Below are 18,284 nucleotides of genomic sequence, written 5' to 3'. Positions count from 1 at the left end.
AATGTGGCTGGCCCAGTAAAATACATACTGGGTTTTTAAAAGTTAGCATAGCAGCACCTGGGTGGCTCAATTGGTTGAGTGTCTGACTCTCGATTTCAGCTCAGGTAATAATCTCCCAGTATTGTGAGTTCGAGCCCCATGTCGTGATAGCACGGAGCCTGCTTGGGATTCTCTCTCTCCCTCTCTGCCCCTCCCCCGCTGTGTGTGTGCTCGCTCTCTCAAAATAAGTAAACTTTAAAAAATAAAGAAAATAATGAATATTAATAAATGATAAATAATAAAGAAATGTGGAAAATGAAACACATTACTGAAATAAATCCCATCTTCTTTTGTTTATTTGAGAGAGACAGGGAGTGTGCACATGCACATGTGCGAGCAGGGAAGGGGAGAGAGAAAATGGAGAGAGAGAATCCCAAGTGGGCTCCATGCTGTCAGTGCAAAGCCCCACGCAGGGCTCGATCTCACAAACCATGAGATTAAGACCTGAGTCGATACCCAGAGTGGGACGCTTAACCAACTGAGCCACCCAGGCATCCCCCAATTGCATCTTCTTATTTAAACATATTTTTTTCGGGGCACCTGGGTGGCTCAGTCGGGTAAGTGTCCAACTTCGGCTCAGGTCATGATCTCGCGGTTCACGAGTTCAAGCTCCACATCGGGCTCTGTGCTGACAGCTCAGAGCCTGGAGCCTGCTTCAGATTCTGTGTCTCCCTCTCTCTCTGACCCTCCCCCCCGTTCATGCTCTGTCTCTCTCTGTCTCAAAAATAAATAAACATTAAAAAAAATTTTTTTAATAAACATTTTTTTCATGTGGCTACCAGAACATATTAAATCACGTGTGTGGTTCACATCGTGTATACTGCTGTTGGGCAATGCTGCTCTAGACCTAACTCCCTGTTTACAGCAAACACAGGAGTCATGAAGACACAATCAGACAAGTCTAGAATGTGGACCTTCTACAAGATAACTGGCCTGGTCTGTCCAAATGCTGATACCCCTAAACACAAGGGGGCTGTTCTAGATTTAGGAACAGAAACCAGATGTAGAGTGTGCATCTTGACTGGATCTGAATTTACTTAAAACAAAAAAATTTTTTTTAACCCCAAAAAACAGAAAACACACAAGCCCAGCTTCAAAAGGAGCAATTGGGAATTGCGTCGCTGGGCTGGAGACTGGATTTATTGTTAATGTTCTTAGGTGAGACAATGGTGGGGTGGTTCTATAAGAGACTGTCCTCAATTTTGAAGGATTTACGGCTGAAGTATCAAAAATCTCTGCAATTTACTTTGAAATGTTTCAAGGGAAAAAAAATGCTGTGTGTGTATGTGGAGATCAAACAATGTGGCAAATGTAACAATTATTACATCTTAAAACAATGCTTTTGAAGAGACTAAAAAAACCAAAAACCAAAAAACAAGAATTTGCACAGACAAGTTCAGCAACTGCCCACTCCTCACACCCCAAACACTAATCATAGGATTTGTTTATCAAAAACGTATTTGCAAACTCCATGCCCCTAAACAAAACTTATTTGGCCTCTTGCCCCCCATCCCCAAAAGAGAAATTAGAACCCTGCACATTGTCCCTCAAACCCCTCACCCACTTCAGTGCAGACAGCTCAGAACATTTGCTCCAAGGCTGACAGCCACATAGATGCACTGTGGGACTTGCTGGGTGTCCTCAAGGTGACCACAGTCATAACAAGCAATTTCCCATTCTAGAAAAAAATTAAGCCCTGCCCTGAGCCAAGCGGCCCAGGGGCTACATAATGTTTTCTGACCAGGATAATACAAAGTAAATAGTATTACTTTAAAAAAAAAAAAAAAAAAAAAAAGGCCACTGAAATGGGCAGTGTGTACTGTGAAGTCAATCAAATCCAAACCAATTCCAACAGTTTGGGTTTTTTGTGTTTTGTTTGTGTTGTTACTGATTTTGCCATTCCCATTCTTACTTTGTTTTTGAACTAAAATTCATGAGACAGCCAAAATCCAAGTAAAACAATTTTGAAGCCTGGGAGTCCTAACCTACCAAACAAAGACTTATCATAAAGCTACTGTATTTAAAGCAGTATTATAGCGGCAGAGTAGAAGTGGACTCTGAAACTAGAGGGAAAGCCCAAAATCAGCTTGCAAAGGAGCTGTTCAAATGACCAGTGGTCATTTATGTAGAAAACCAAATACAGTTAGGTCCTCTCTCCCTTCTCCATCGTAAATAAGATAAATCCCAGGTGGATTACATACACAAATGTAAAAAAGGAGAACTTTAAAAATTTTACAATATAGTGAAATAAATGTCAGGATAAAGAATGATTACATTTAACAAGACATTAAAAAACAAAGCATAGGGGCGCCTGGGTGGCGCAGTCGGTTAAGCGTCCGACTTCAGCCAGGTCACGATCTCGCGGTCCGTGAGTTCGAGCCCCGCGTCAGGCTCTGGGCTGATGGCTCGGAGCCTGGAGCCTGTTTCCGATTCTGTGTCTCCCTCTCTCTCTGCCCCTCCCCCGTTCATGCTCTGTCTCTCTCTGTCCCAAAAATAAATAAATAAATAAAAAAATGTTGAAAAAAAAAAAGAAGGCCTGGATTGCTATATACTTCTCTCTAAAAAAAAAAAAAAAAAAAAAAAAAAAAAAACAAAGCATAAAAGAAAAAAACTGTACTACCACTTCTAAGAATTATGAGATAGATGTATTTTTCCCCTCATTTCCCACTAAACACAACAAAAAATCCTAGACAGTATATATAAAATAAACATCAGACTCTAAAAAGTTAAGAGAAGAAGGCAGACCAATGAGGGACCCCAGGACTCAAGGAAAGACACAGTGGTGAGTTCCCTGGGTTTTCTTTTTGCCTCATATATCCCAGAATTGAAGCTGAAGAGGCTGGCAACCTAGAAATGCCAACAGATGACACAAAAAACAGTCCCAACAAAAGTCTGCTCTCTTTAGCCAAAGGAGCAGGAAGGGAGTAGCCTAGCAAGACAGAAAACATTTAGACAATAAAGGCTCTATTCTGGCCAAACACCACAGAAAAAAACTGTGGCCCCACTCCCACCCGTGCCAGTAAAGGCCAAGTGGAGAGCCTAAGACTTCCACCCTCATGATGCTGTAATAAGGCTCCCTAATATCCCCACTGGGGCAGTGTCAGAGCAGGCCAAGTAAGGAGCTGGGACTTTCATCCCCACTGGCCAGTTAACAATGCACCACCCCTCCTACTTCTCTAGTCCCTAGGTTTCAATGGAAACCAAACCAAGATTTCTATGCCCATCCAAGCAATATAACAGGAGTGTCTCCCCCTACCTGCAGGGATGGTGCCAGAACTTTCACCAGTGCTCAGTGGTAAAGAGGCCTAAGGAACTAGAATTCCCACCCCCACCTAACAGTTAAAAAGGACTTTACCAGTCCTCAGGTGTCGAAAAAGGCTGAGTGGGGCAAACAAACAAAAAGCAGACTCTTAAATATAGAGAACTGACAGTTGCCAGAGGGGAAGTAAGTGGAGGAATGAGGAAAATAGATAAAGGTGATTAAGAGGTACAAACTTCCAGTTATAAAATAAATAAGCCATGGAGATAAAAAGTACAGCATAGGGAATATAGTCAATAATACTGTAATAATGTATGGTGACTACACTTATTGTGGTGAGCACTGAGGAAGGTATACAATTGTTGAATCACTATATTGTATGCCTGAAACTAACAGAACACTGTATGTTAGTTAATTATACTTCAGTTAAAAAAAAAAAAAAAAAAGGTGATTGGGTGGCTCAGTCGGTTAAGCGTCCCGACTTCCGCTCAGGTCATGATTTCACAGCTCATGAGTTCGAGCCCCACGACTTCCGCTCAGGTCATGATCTCACAGCTCGTGAGTTTGAGCCCCACGTCGGGCTCCATGCTGACAGCTCAGAGCCTGGAGCCTGCTTCAGATTCTGTGTCTCCCTCTCTCTCTGCCCCTCCCCTGCTCACATCTTTCTCAAAAATAAATAAAAAGTTAAAAAAAAAAAAAGGTGAGTAAGGAACCTGGACTTCTACCTCTACTTTCCAGTAATGAGGCAGTACACCTCCCTTACCCTCCCCTGTCAGCAGCAGAGTAGAAGTGGACTGAGGAACTAGAGGGAAAGCCCAAAATCAGCTTGCAAAGGAGCTGTTCAAAGGCACCCAGACAAGTGGTCATTCACGTAGAAAACCAAATACAATTAGGGTCCTCTCTCCCTTCTCCATCATAAATAAGATAAATCCTAGAGTATCCGAAAAAGCCAGGTCATGGGGTGTCTAGGTGGCTCAGTCAGTTAAGCATCCACCTCTTGATTTTGGCTCAGGTCATGATCCCAGGATCATGGGATTGAGCCCCAATCAGGCTCCACACTTAGAGTGGAGCCTGCTTAAGATTCTCTCTCTACCTCTGCCCCTCACCCCACTTGTGCTCTCTCTCTCTCTGAAAAAAAAAAAAAAAAATAGAAAAAAACAACAACGACAAAAGGCCAGGCAAAACAGAACTAGAGTTGCAGAACAAAATACAAAATTGTGGGGTTCCTTACTCAGGTAATGGAACTGACTCAGGTAATGATCTCATAGTTTGTGGGACCAAGCCCCAGGTCGGACTCTGCGCTGGCAGTGTGGAGCCTGCTTGGAATTCTCTCTCTCCCTCTTTGTCCTTCCTCTGTGTGTGAGCGCACGCGCGCGCACGCACACACACACACACACACACACACACCCAGCCTCTCTCAAAAATGAATAAACATTGGGGCGCCTGGGTGGCTCAGTCAGTTAAGCGTCCAACTTCGGCTCAGGTCACGATCTCGCGGTCCATGAGTTCGAGCCCCGCGTCGGGCTCTGGGCTGATGGCTCGGAGCCTGGAGCCTGCTTCCGAATCTGTGTCTCCCTCTCTCTCTGCCCCTCCCCCGTTCATGCTCTGTCTCTCTCTGTCTCAAAAATAAATAAACGTTAAAAAAAATGTTTTTTAAATAAATAAATAAGCATTAAAAAAAAAAAAGGAGGGAGCCTGAGTAGCTCAGTCGGTTAAGTGTCTGACTTTGGCTCAGGTCATGATCTCACAATTTGTGAATTACAGCCCCGCATCAGGCTCTGTGCTGACAGCTCAGAGCCTGGAGCCCACTCCAGATTCTGTGTCTCCCTCTCTCTCTGCCCCTCCGCCACTTGCACTCTGTCTCTTGCGCTGTCTCAAAAATAAATAAACATTAAAAAAAATTAAAAAAAAAAAAAAAGAATCTTGACCTAGGGAGATTACCCAGGTGGACCTTTTTTTTTTTTTTTTTTTTAATTTACTTTCTTTTGAGAGTGAGAGTGCGACCAGGGGAGGGGCAGACAGAGAAGGGAAGAGAGGATCCAAATGGGGCTCTGCACTGACAACAGCAAGCCCAATGTGGGGCTCAAACTCACAAACTGAGATCAGGACCTGACCCAATGTGGGACGTTCAACCAACTGAGCCACCCAGGCACCCGCCCAGGTGGACCTTAAATCCAACCACAATTGTCATTATAAGAGAGAGGCAGAGTAAGACTATACACACCACAGAGGGAGAAGGAGATGTGAAAATTGAGGAAGAGAAGATTGGAGTGATGTGGCCACAAGCCAAGGAATACCAGCAGCTACCAGAAAATAGAATAGACAAGGAATAAACTCATCTCCAGAGTCCACAGACAGAGCACAGCCCTTGCCAACTCCTTGATTTTGGACTTCTGGTCTCCAGAGTTGTGAGAAAATAAATGTATATTACCTAAGCCACTAAGGTTGTGGTAATTGTTTACAGTAGCCCTAGGAAACAAATTTAAGGTTTAATGAAATCCCTATCAAAATTCTAGAAAGAAATTTTGTAGACATAGACAAGACTATTCTCAAATTTATATGGAGAGGCAAAGGAGCTATACAGCCAAAAATAATTTTGAAAAAGAAGAAAAAAGAAGAATTATTCTACCTAATATCAAAACTTAGCTAGTTACAAAAATCAAGACTGTTATTAGTGGAGGGACTAACATAAATCAATGGAACAGAATTGAGAACCCAGAAATAGATTACTTATTTATTTATTTATTTATTTATTTATTTATTTATTTATTTATTTATTTATTTTAGATTGAGAGAGAGAGAGAGAGAGAGAGAGAGAGAGAATATCCCAAGCAGACTCCATGCTCAGCACAGAACCCGATGTGGGGCTCAATCCCACGACCCTGGGATCATGACTTGAGTTGAAATCAAGAGTTGGATGCTCAACTGAGCCACCCAGGTGCCCCTCAACTGATTTTTGACAAAGATACAAAAGCAATTCAATGGGGGAAAACAGCTTTTTCAACCAATAGCACAATCCAGATGTCTGTCCTTCAATGGATGAATGGTTAAACAAGCTATGGCATATCCATATCATGGAATACTGAAGAACAATAAAAAAGGAATGAGCTATTGATTGATACACTCAACAACTTGGATGAATCTCAAGGGAATACATACTATATTTTTATACATACATTACATATACATATTATATACATTATATTTTTATCATATTCTTTTTTTCCCCACCACGACCCCTATAATGTTCTTGAAGTGACAAAATTATAGAAATGGAGAACAGATTAGTGATTGCAGGGGTTTAAGAGGTGCTCAGGGCATGAAGGAAATAGGTATAGCTATAAAAGGGCCAAGTGAGGGATCCTGTGGTAATGAACACATTCTGTATTCTGATGTATTAATGTCAGTATCCTGGTTGTAATGTTGTACTATAGTTTTGCAAGAGGTTACCATGGGAGGAAGCTGGGTAAAAGCATACATAGGATCTCTGTATTATTTAACAACTGCCATGTAAATCCACAATTATCTCAAAAACTTTTTTTAATCTTAAAAAAAAAAAACATAAATTAGAATTTGAATTTTAGGGGTGCCTGGGTGGGTCAGTCAGTAATGTGTCTGACTCTTGGTTTCAGCTCAGGTCATGATTTCATGGTTCGTGAGTTCGAACCCCACATCAGGCTGGGCCTGGGATTCTCTTTCTCTCTCTCTCTGCCCCTCCCCTCTCTTTCTCTCTCAATAAATAAGTAAACTTAAAAAAAAAAATGTTAAAGAAAGAACCAAAAGTTAGAACATTAAAAAAAAAAAAAAAGAATTTGAATTTTAAATTTCTATACAGTAAAGGACATCATAAAGAAAGTTAGAAGGACCAACCCCAGCCTGGGAGAGAGCTTTTCCAATGCACATGATGGCTAAAGGATCTCCATCAAAATACATCAAGTGCCCTAAAACAATAAAAATTGGTTGAAGGCAAAAAGAAGTAAACTCACAGAAAAAACCTAAATAGCAGTCAACATACAAAAAGATGGTTCAACCTCACTAATAATCAGGGGGGAAAAAAATTAAAGCAACATGAAAAACCATTCCATGCCAATGCGAATGGGTGAAAATGTTCAAATGTTGTATCATGGAGGGGATGAAACAGAGAACACACCACACAGCTGGGCCCTTCCACTCCTAGACACACACCCTGAGGAATATACAAGCAGAGATACATGTATGCACACATACAGACAGAGACAGAGTGAACACTGAAATGCTAGAAACAATGCCAACGTCCATCAACTGAGAAAGCATCAACAGGCACTTCACGCCATGGGAACTCAGTAGGACAATTAAAATGAACTAAAATTTAAGAAACAAAATTGATAAACCTCAAAAAGTGTTTAGCAGAAAATGCCCATTGCATAAAGATGTAAATACTATTTATGCAAAATGTTTATATATAGTTTATACATTCATATGTTTGTAATAAATAAAATCAAGCACATGATCTTCAGGGCCAAGTTCAGAATCATGGTCACTCTAGAAAGAGAGGGCTAAGGGAAAAGGAGGGATTTACAAGGGTCTCCAAATTGATAACTGCTTTCCTTCCTAAAACAGGACCTTACAAAAAATACAACAAAGGGACACATGGGTGGCTCAGTCAGTCAAGCACCCGACTTCGGCTCAGGTCATGATCATGATCAGTTCATGAATTTGAGCGAGCCTGCTTTAGATCCTCAGTCTCTCTCTCTGCCCCTCCCCCACTTGCACACATTCTCTCTCTCTCAAAAATAAACATTAAAAAAAATACAATAGAACATTAAGGTATAAAAAAAAAAGCTCAGTGGCAGATATACTCAGGTTATGTGTAATGTTGATCTACATTCTCTGCTAAGGACTTGTAAACATGTGAAGGTAAAGGTCTTGGCTCTTACCATCATTTCAAACTAATAAAAATTCTAAAACAGTAGAGCAGCACTACAAGAGAGCAGCAAACAACAGAGCAAACAATAGAGCAGCACTCCTGCTCCATTTCATCTCTCTGTGTCTTCTTCACCACCTTCTCAGGACTGAAAAGCCCTGTCCTCCCTCATTCATGTGTCTGGCATATTCTGAACAGCATCCAGATTGCAGCCCCTGTGGCTACTGCCCTGTCCCAACCTCATCACTGTCCACCTCTACCTCCCGGTGTACATGTCACTCAGGTTTACATATTCCTAGTTTCTAAGACAGCACTTGTTTCCTCAAGGCTCAGAAAAACACATAGAGCTGCTCTGCAAAGGTATGAAAAAGGATTTGAAATTCACCTACCTTAGAAAATTAATGAAGATGTTTTATCATTTGGCATGATCCCACACTCTCATCAGTGCTAGATAAATAACAGATATAACACTGTCCTCCTTCCTGTTTCCACTACCTTGTTCTATCCCAAGGCCACAGGTGACCAGGCAGCTCTCATGGGATTTCAGACCCATTCCTCAATAGGGACTTCTCCTCCCAGCCACCACTAGATGGCTGGGTCACTTTTGCCCATTACAGACTTACCAACAGTGTTAAGTGCCACACTTCTTCAAGGGAACACCAAATGACCAGGGACTTAGAAGCTGGGGCCCTGTAGGCATCGATCCAAAAACCACTTAACTCCCAGTGACTGCTGCAGAGTCCTCTACCAGGAAAGGCAAAGAAGGAACCACTCTTGACTCCTCGATACCCAAGTTCACCGTACTCTGGGTAGAGGTCTTCTACTCAGATCCCTATCAAGTGCTCCAAGTTAAAGGTTTGTCTTTGAACTCTTTTCTGTGTTTTTGTGTCTCCCAGTTTCTTAACAGTCTGTGCCTTCATACCCCTTTTATAGCTTATCACTTAACTTTTAAAAATGTCTGTCTTTTGTTTCATACTATTTTATTTTTTAATGTGTTTATTTATTTTTGAGAGAAAGAGACAGAGTGTGAGTGGGGAAGGGGCAGACAGAGAGGGAGACACAGAATCCGAAGCAGGCTCCAGACTCTGAGCTGTCATCACAGAGCCCGACACGGGGCTCGATCCCACAGGCTGAGAGATTATGACCTGAGCTGAAGTCAGATGCCCAACCGACTAAGCCATCCAGGAGTCCCTGTTTTGTACTATTTTAAATTGTAATTTTGGAGTTTATTGTTGCATACTGCTTCTCTTAATGGCCTTTCCTTTATTACACATTTTAATTCTTATTGAGTAAATGGCTCAGCTTGACCAACACCCTACAAGACTGTAAGATGTGGAGGGGCAGGGACACATTTGTCACAGTCACTCACCCATGCTAATCACACATAGCTCCAGATACACACCTAATGAATGAATGGGGAGGCTACAAGAATGTTTTTTTTAGCTTCTTCCTATCTCTTTACTCTTTAATTTACTTATTTGTCTACTTCTTAGATCCAGTTGATCTTTTACTTTCCTAATCGGATTCTCCCTTTAAAAATTCTCAGCTTATTTGAAAACAGCAACAGAACGAGACACACCCTGTCCTACCCGGAACATAAGCTCAGTCTGCTATCTGCGGACACATGATGATGTGAAGTATCTGTTTCATGGGTATGACTAAGTGCCTCTGCATTTAGCAAGCAGACGATGTCCAGGGCACAACTCCAAAGGCTGTATGTTGGTTTTCCATGCTCTAGGGAGAAAAGATCTTTTTCAAACTTGGCAAAAAGCAGCCTTGTGTCTTTCTGATGCTGGATTCCTATAAGCAAGGGTCACATCTCCCCGTGCTAGGAACTTGGCAGGCTGCATTCAAACACCCAAACTAGGACATCCCACTGGAAGGCCTTTACATAGTCTCTTACTCACACACTTGGTCATTCAGAGATGGAGGCACTCCAGAGAGCCTCCTCTTCATTTTTTTCAGGGAACAAGGCCCAAAGAGAGGTAACATTCAACCATGGTCACTCACACAGAGACTGTGGCCAAAATATGGAGAAGGTGCTCTCTGGAACCAGAGAAAGACTACAGGCAGAATCACCCAGTCTTCCTGACACAGCCACTCATTTTATTACTGCATACATGCACTCACATTATATCCTCTAGAACACAGGAAGTGCTCAGGGAAGCCCAAGAATATGTATGTCTCAGCTGAACTCACAACCTTCTGGCTAACAGAAGCTGCCCAAGATCTCCTACCAAAAAATGGGTAGTGGGTATGGGTAACTCATTCCTCTGTACCAGTACCCAGTGCAGTGTCTGCCACTGAGTCTGAGCTCAGTGCTGCCCTTGACCCCAGTGAAATACAACTCTGTGAAGAGGGACCTTCCCAGAGCTTAGTGAAGCCCCTGCTCTCTGAACACATGCTCAACAGTCGTAACATACAGTGTGAAAAATGGGCATAGCTGCCAGGCAGTTCCATCCCTTAGTCCCAGACAATTCACCCTAGGGAGCAGAAAAACCTTAAAAGTGTTATAACCTGCAAAGCCTGGACACAGCATAGCCCTTTGGCACACTGCTATCCCAGAGCAGCCAATGAGTCTGCCCTCTCCCTCTTCTCTTGGCAAAGGCCTATCCTCCTGCCCACTAGCACCAGGGAAGAGAGCCCCATGGTACCCTAGGTACCTATCACACCCCTCCTTGGGCCAGGTGAACATTCAGCACCAAACAGCACCACAGAGCTTGTTATGGGGTAGATGAAGACTATCTGAGCAGGGGACCTCCACCAGGCTCCTGGGGCATGGGTCCCCAACAGCGAAAGGACAGGCTGAGGTAGGAAGCCCAGGGGGCCCCAGACCCTGAGACCCATTTCAGATAAGTGCCCTCACTCAGAGGAACCAAATCTAGTTGGGGTTGGAGCTGGTAATCCTCTGCATCTGCCAATGGCCACACCAACACTTCCTTTCTCCAACCATGACCTTGGGGACTCTCCAGTGATGCACAGAAATAAAAAGTCAAGTTTTCAGCAATGCCTAAGAGGTGGTATCTTTTGTATACCAAAATACATAATATCTGCCCTGGAGCCAGGTGTATTTCAAGTTTACCAAATCAATCAGCAGGAACACAACTAGGGAATCAAAAGCATTATACAGTGACAGGTGAGGACCCCAAGCTTCCAAGGACCGAGTTTAGCAGGAAAGAATCCTTCTGGCCCTTTCTGTCACTGATACTAACCCCTATCTATATATGACTAAAGCACATGCCTTGTGTGAGGGTGGGACAGGGAAAGACATACATCCATGAGGAACAAGCTTTTGTGACCCTACTCTGTCCAGACAGTCTTGGTCCCTGGAAACTAGAATATTCTAAAGGAAGCCCGGCTCCAGGAAAGAAGCAACTCTCTTCTGCTCAGGCTGCCTCCCCAGAGCTAATGAATGTCCCATGCACACAGGAAGCTCAGTCAGTAAATGCTTTCCACTCAGTAAACACGAGGAACAAATGCGTATGTGGCACCAACTCAATTCATAGTAAACTTAAATGTTTCCTCATATGCAGAAAAGCCCACAGAGAATGAAACTAAGATATCTTAACTAAAATTCTGAAAGAACAGCTCCCTAGTAGTTTCTGCTCTCTAAGAATGAAGGAAAAGTTGTGAGATTCAACCCATTATTAACCACACAAAATGAGTCTGATGCAGAGGCAGCCCACCCCACCGCTCCCAGGAACCACCACTCTCAAATAGCTAGGTTACCTAAAAATAGTACTTAAACTCTCAAACTGCTTCTTTTCGCCATAGTAATTAAAACATTTAAGGAGGGGTGCCTGGGTGTCTTAGTCAGTTGAGCATCCGACTCTTGATTTCGGCTCAGGTCATGATCCCAGGGCTGTGGGACCGAGCCCCACAATGCACTCTGCACTGAGCATGAGGCCTGCTTAAGATTCTCTCAGGGTGCCTGGATGGCTCAGTCAGTTAAGCATGACTCAGGTCATGATCTTGTGGTTCACAGGTTTGAGCCCCACATCAGGCTCTCTGCTGTCAGCGTGGAGCCTGCTTCAGATTCTCTGTCCCCCTCTCTCTCAGCCCCACCCCCACTGTTTCTCTCTCTCAAAATGAATAAACTTAAAAAAAATTCTCTCTCTCTCTCTGCCCCTATCCTCTGCTCACACACTCTCCCAAATAAATAAATAAATAAATAAATAAATAAATAAATAAATAAATAATTTAAGGAAAATGAGACTTTCTTCTTAAACCAAACTGAGATAATAAAGTTCAAATGGTTTTGAAAAAGTCAAAAGCAAAAACCTAACTGAAACAACCACTTTAGGGTTCAGACACTCAGAAATTAAAATGTCAAATGTCAGTCTAACGTTAATATAAAAATTCTACAGGATTAACTAGTTTAAAACTGCTCAAACTGAGGGGTGCCTGGGTGGCTCAGTCGGTTAAGCATCTGACTTCAGCTCAGGTCATGATCTCACGGTTAATGGGTTCGAGCTCTGCGTTGGGCTCTGTGCTGACAGCTGGGAGCCTGGAGCCTGATTTGGATTTTGTGTCTCCTTCTACCTCTACCCCTCCCCAACTCGTGCTCTGTCTCTGTCTCTGTCTCTCTCTCTCAAAATAAACATTAAAAAAAAATTTTTTTTTAACTGCTCTGATGGCCAACAGGATGTACTCCACACAGTGGAAAACAATAGTGTGAAGTAATTGTTTATTTGGGATCCAAATACCAAAGACGGGCAGCTTTCTCTGCTTTCAGTTAAAAATGGGCCTTTTTCACTCCTTGGCACCAGATGAAGAAGGTGTTGAACCAACTCAGAAGATTCAAGGTGTCACCTCAAAAGCACTGACAGCTCCAGAAGCAGATGAGGACTCCTAACATGAGGCAAGTTCCTGCCTGACTTGTGCACTGTGGAAATATCACTAGAGGTATGGGGGCAGCCCCAGAGAGACACCATCAAGGAGCTGGAGAACCCACCAAAGGAGTCTAGGGTTACACACACAGCAAGAGACTTAAAGTAAAAATATGTGGGAGAAAAAACTTACCATCTCTGAAAGGCAAACACTATACAATCATCTATCAGAAAAGCTGCTTCGACACTGTTCTCACTTGGAAAACTCTTGCAAATTCTCACTATCACAGATACCAAAAGTAGAGAGAGGTACAGGAAGGGCAATGGTTTCTGCTGATGGCGGTTTGGTTTTTTCAACAAAGGCAGGAAGGAAGCAAAGGTTTAATACCTGGGTACAAACTCACTCAGGTACAAACATGTCCTACAGGAAGAGAAGGACAAGGTTCAAAAATCCAGGGCTGCAGGCCATTTTCCACCGGACTGTGGTTTTTCATCTGGGTCAATTTTTCACATCTTCTGTGACAAAACTCACTGAGAAAACCGTTCATTCTACACTCTACTGACCTCAGTATGCCACTTGCTGTTAAACATTACTCACCATTGAACTTCACACTCAACAATGGTTAAGATGGTAAATCCTGTTAGATGTTTTTTATCACAATTAAAAAATACTTTAATGGGGCACCTGGGTGGCTTGGTCAGTTAAGCGTCTGACTATTGATGTCGGCTCAGGTCATGATCTCATCATTTGTGGGATTAAGCCCCGCAATGGACTGCATGCTGAAAGCACGGCAGAGCCTGCTGGAGAGTCTCTTTCTCCCTCTCTCTCTACCCCTCTCCTGCTTGCATATATGCGTGCATGCTCTCTCTCTCATAATAAATAAATTAAAAAAAAAAAAAAAGCTTAATGGGTAAAATGGTAAATTTTATGTATTTTTACCACAATTATAATCTTTTTAAAAAAAAACAACACATTATTCAGAGTCATACCAATTAGACTTCAGAAAAAACACTTATAAGGCTTAGGTCCCGTCTTAATCATTGATGCCCAGGTAGGGCATGGAAGACAGAAAAGGGTAAACTGATGGGGTGCCTGGATGGCTCTGTCAGTTGAGCGTCCGACTGCAGCTCAGGTCATGGCCTCGCAGTTTGTGAGTTTGAGCCCCACGTCGGGCTCTGTGCTGACAGCTCAGAGCCTGAAGCCTGCTTCAGATTCTGTGTCTCCCTCTTTCTGCCCCTCCCCAACTCATGCTCTGTCTGTCTCTCAAAAATAATAAGTAAATGTTTAAAATTTTTTTTAAAAAAAGAAAAGGGTAAACTGAGCCCAAAAACAAGGATCATCTGGCTGCAGCAGCTGGACTGGGAAGTGGAGAGTAAATGTGAGAGGAGGGCAGCCAGACTCAGCAATATCCAAGTGAGAATGAATTACCACATCCGCATACCCGTGTGGCATCCAAGAACCCAATTAAAGCAAATTACAATTATCTCAAGACAGCCCAACAATAATTACACTTCAGTGCATATTTACCGACTACCTACCCTGGGCTAGGTGTGAAGCTTCATTTGCTATGCATGCAGCCTTCCCAAATTTCACAGAAAAATATTCAATTAAGATTTACATATATTACTAAGTCATAAAACACAAGAGCTAATAAAACTAAGTACTTATGTATTATAAATAGGCAAATTTACAAACACCAAGTAAGTGCTTACTGGAAACTAAAAAGTTTCCTTCTGTCTCCTCAAACTTCCCCTGGCTATCCAAACCCCTCCCCATCTCAGCACAAAGGTAGAGTGGAACTATGCTGTGAGGGCAGGCTGGTCAATGTCTGTCCAGGTCAAAGCTGGATGCCGAGGGCTGCCCAGAGAGCAAAAGAGTCAGAAGGGGTCCACTGCCGGGGTCTCGGCAGCATGTCCTCTGCTGCCCTCTCTCACAGTAGATGCCTAGCACCAAGCAGGCACTCTGGCAGACATCAGAGCACAGGGAAATGGTTTCCATTAAATCCCTGAAATGACTCACAAAAGCAGTCATCACCTGATTTCACACTTTGAAGTTAAAAACTGAGTTTTCTGATTCTTTTCCCATTATACAAGATTACAAATAAGTGCCATAGCTCACAACTAATATGCTAATCTGACTTCATGAATTAAGTTGAGAGAAAGTATGCCTTCTGACCTCACTGGCTAATCAAACTCCAAAACAGAGGAGTGAGATGAAATACCAGAGTGGTCCCAGCCATCCCCAGCTCCCTACTCAGATCCCTCCTTACCACAGCCCTTGGCCCTGCCAACAGCCTCCTCACAATACAGGTGCCTAAGAGGGGTGTCCTCGCCCTGGTGAACGCACCCTTCCTGTAAGGTTGCCATCGCACCAAGTGTTTAGGCAAATACTTCAAACTTCAGTGTTTAAAGTTGTGACCTGCTTTGGCTACATTCTTGTTTGGGGCCACATTCTTAAGGCTCAACCATCAAGAATATTTCAACCATGCCAGAAACTGCCAGACCAACAAATCTTGTTTATAAAAGGACAAGACACAACTAGCACCCACTCCATTTGCTCAGGCTTTTTTGCTAGCTGGATTCCTTCCCTCCCACATACGGCTCTAATTGGCTTTTCTACCCCCTCGCCTTACAACAGTTACAAAATCTAAATCATTACAAACTTCGTTGGTAGGCTTTAGAGGTGTGCTTCTGAAGGCTATGGGAAAACGGCCAAAAGATGGCCTTGCAGACTCTTGGAACCCCTCCTCTGCAAAGCCACGGCTACTCTCCCATCAGGCAGTGAGGCAAGGACAATGCCGAGCAGGACAGGGACGCCTGACACACTGACCTCGCAATCAGGCTTGCCTAGAGGGGCACCAGCTCCCAGTAAACTGGTGAAGGCAAAACTGGGCCAGGCCTTGTGAGCACTGCATTGCTAGTGTCTCCCAGAAGAGGATGCTTGGGTTGCTCCTCAAGGAGATTCAGAGAATCTAAATCTCCTTTCTCCTTAGACTTAGAGAAATGTGTCTAGTTCAGGCACCTCCACACCAGGTATGATGGAGAAAACCTGTTACTCCCAAGTGCTTGCCTCTTCCTCTGAGCTCCAGGTGATCCCCAGCTGGCATCTGTCACATTGAATTTATACCCAGGCTAGCACAATTAAAGAAATCCTTGAAGATGCCCTTGTCCTCACCTCCCGAGGTCTCTACCTCCTCTTTTTACAGACTCTGATCATTCCCTTAGCACAAAGGCAAAAGTACACTTTCACTCAGTAGTCATTATTTGAAAATTAATTCCTGTATTTTAGAACCTAAGGATTAAAAATTGAAAGCAAAAAGGGATAAGGTAAGGACAAATGCCAGAGATCTCCCATCTTATCACAAAAGTGCAACTATAATTTATATATCCCCAAGGACTGGGGAGAAAGTGGCAACTACAAAGCACTTTTCAGTGGAGGCCAGAATCTCCTGATGCATGAAAGGTGCTTTCTTCTTTCAGAGTTGGGATCTCCTTAATTTCCAAACTGGGCCATTATCAGGCACAGATGGATTCCTACAGCTCTGGAAGACAGAGATCCCACCAGCCCCAGCTTAATTTTTCAGATGTTTTACCTTTATTCCCCATGAATCTTCAACTGGCTTCACTTCTAAAGTGAACATATACAGGGGCGCCTGGCTGGCTCAGATGGAAAAGCATGAGACTCTCAATCTTGGGGTTGTGAGTTGGAGGCCCCATGTTGGGCACAGAAATGACTGACTGACCGACCGACTGACTGACTGACTAAATAAATAAATAAATAAATAAATAAATAAATAAATAAATAGGGATGCCTGGGTGGCTCATGGCTCAGTCAGTTAAGCATCCAACTCTTGATCTCGGCTTGGGTCATGATCTCTCAGCTTGCTGAGTTCCAGCCCCCTGTTGGGCTCTCTCTCTCTGCCCCTCCCATGCTCACGCTCTCTCTCCCAAAATAAATAAACTTAATAAATAAATATTTATAAAGTGAGCGCACAGGTACCCTACCCTTCCCAGGCTCTATGTAGTTATCTGGACTGGGAACTGACTACTTAAAAGACCTCATTTGTAAACAGAAAATTTATCTTCTGTCTTCTCGTTGTACACCAGGCCAATGAATCTTAAATCAAAAGTTCTGTGGTCTTAAGAATAGACCTAATTGGGGTGCCTGGGTGGCTCAGTCGGCTAAGCGTCTGACCTCAGCTCTGGTCACGATCTCGCAGTTCATGGGTTCAAGCCCCACATCGGGCTCTGTGCTGACAGCTCAGAGCTTGGAGCCTGTTTCAGATTCTGTGTCTCCCTCTCTCTCTGACCCACCCCGTTCATGCTCTATCTCCCTCTGTGTCAAAAATAAATACACGTTAAAAAAAAAAAAAAAAAAAAAAGAATAGACCTAATTAAGAGTCAGGAACCTCCCCTTTGTATTTGTTTCATGCAGGGATCAAAAGGACACTGTCAAGGATTTCATGGCAACATAGCTCCACTACCTGGCTGGCCCTTCAAAGAGCCCTATGGGAACAGCCACTGCCCTACATACTCAGAATTTGCTTTGTCAGGAGAAAAACAAAACAAACAAACAAACAAACAAAAAACACCTGCTTGGTCAGTAAGAGGAAAGACCAGGAAGGGTCACAGGCAAGAGAGTATGAGTAAACTAGACAGAGCTGTGATTCTATCTTCTCAGACTAAGCTGCCCTGCAGAGCTTGACTGACAAAATAGGATTTGTCCCTCCACCTAGTTATCCCTTCATAAGATTTCTATATGGGGGAGTAGGAGATGCAGAGACAAAACAGTCAAAGCAGCAACCACAGGGAATAGTGAGAGTACCCTCCACACCCCTGCCAACCTGTTTATCCTGAGGCAGTAAGACCAGCTGGCCTTGAGACATTTCTTACCTGGTTGAGAAAAAGACCACAAAAACCTTAGCCCTCTCTCTCTCTCTCTCTCTCTATCTCTGTCTCTGTCTCTGTCAATCCCTCTGCAGGAACCCTCTGGATCTCGCTGACTGTTACAAACCCAAGTAAATGTCCCACCCATCAACCTGCCCTTAGAACTGGAGAGGGAGCAAACAGAATGCCACAGGTTCCTTAGAGATGATTTTCACCCCAAGGGAGAGAGCAGCCCTCCAGTCCTCTGATAGCCTTAGATCATTAACTGCTATGTTCAACAAATGCTTACAGGAAAATCCACATTTCTTTGGGAAAAAGAACTAAAAATATAGCAAATTCACCAGTTACATTTATTTATCTAGAGAGC

At 43.2% G+C, this 18,284-nt stretch overlaps 1 protein-coding gene across 8 annotated transcripts in view; it reads right to left on the bottom strand.

The window, feature by feature from the left end:
• The window catches only part of DAG1 (dystroglycan 1), a 70,325-nt gene that overhangs the window by 20,463 nt on the left and 31,578 nt on the right, over positions 1-18,284 (bottom strand). The gene's annotated exons all lie outside the window — the stretch shown is intronic.

The sequence above is a fragment of the Panthera leo genome, chromosome A2 (genome assembly GCF_018350215.1).
Source record: "Panthera leo isolate Ple1 chromosome A2, P.leo_Ple1_pat1.1, whole genome shotgun sequence".
NCBI classification, from domain to species: Eukaryota; Metazoa; Chordata; class Mammalia; order Carnivora; family Felidae; genus Panthera; species Panthera leo.
This window is presented reverse-complemented; position numbering and strand designations above follow the sequence as displayed.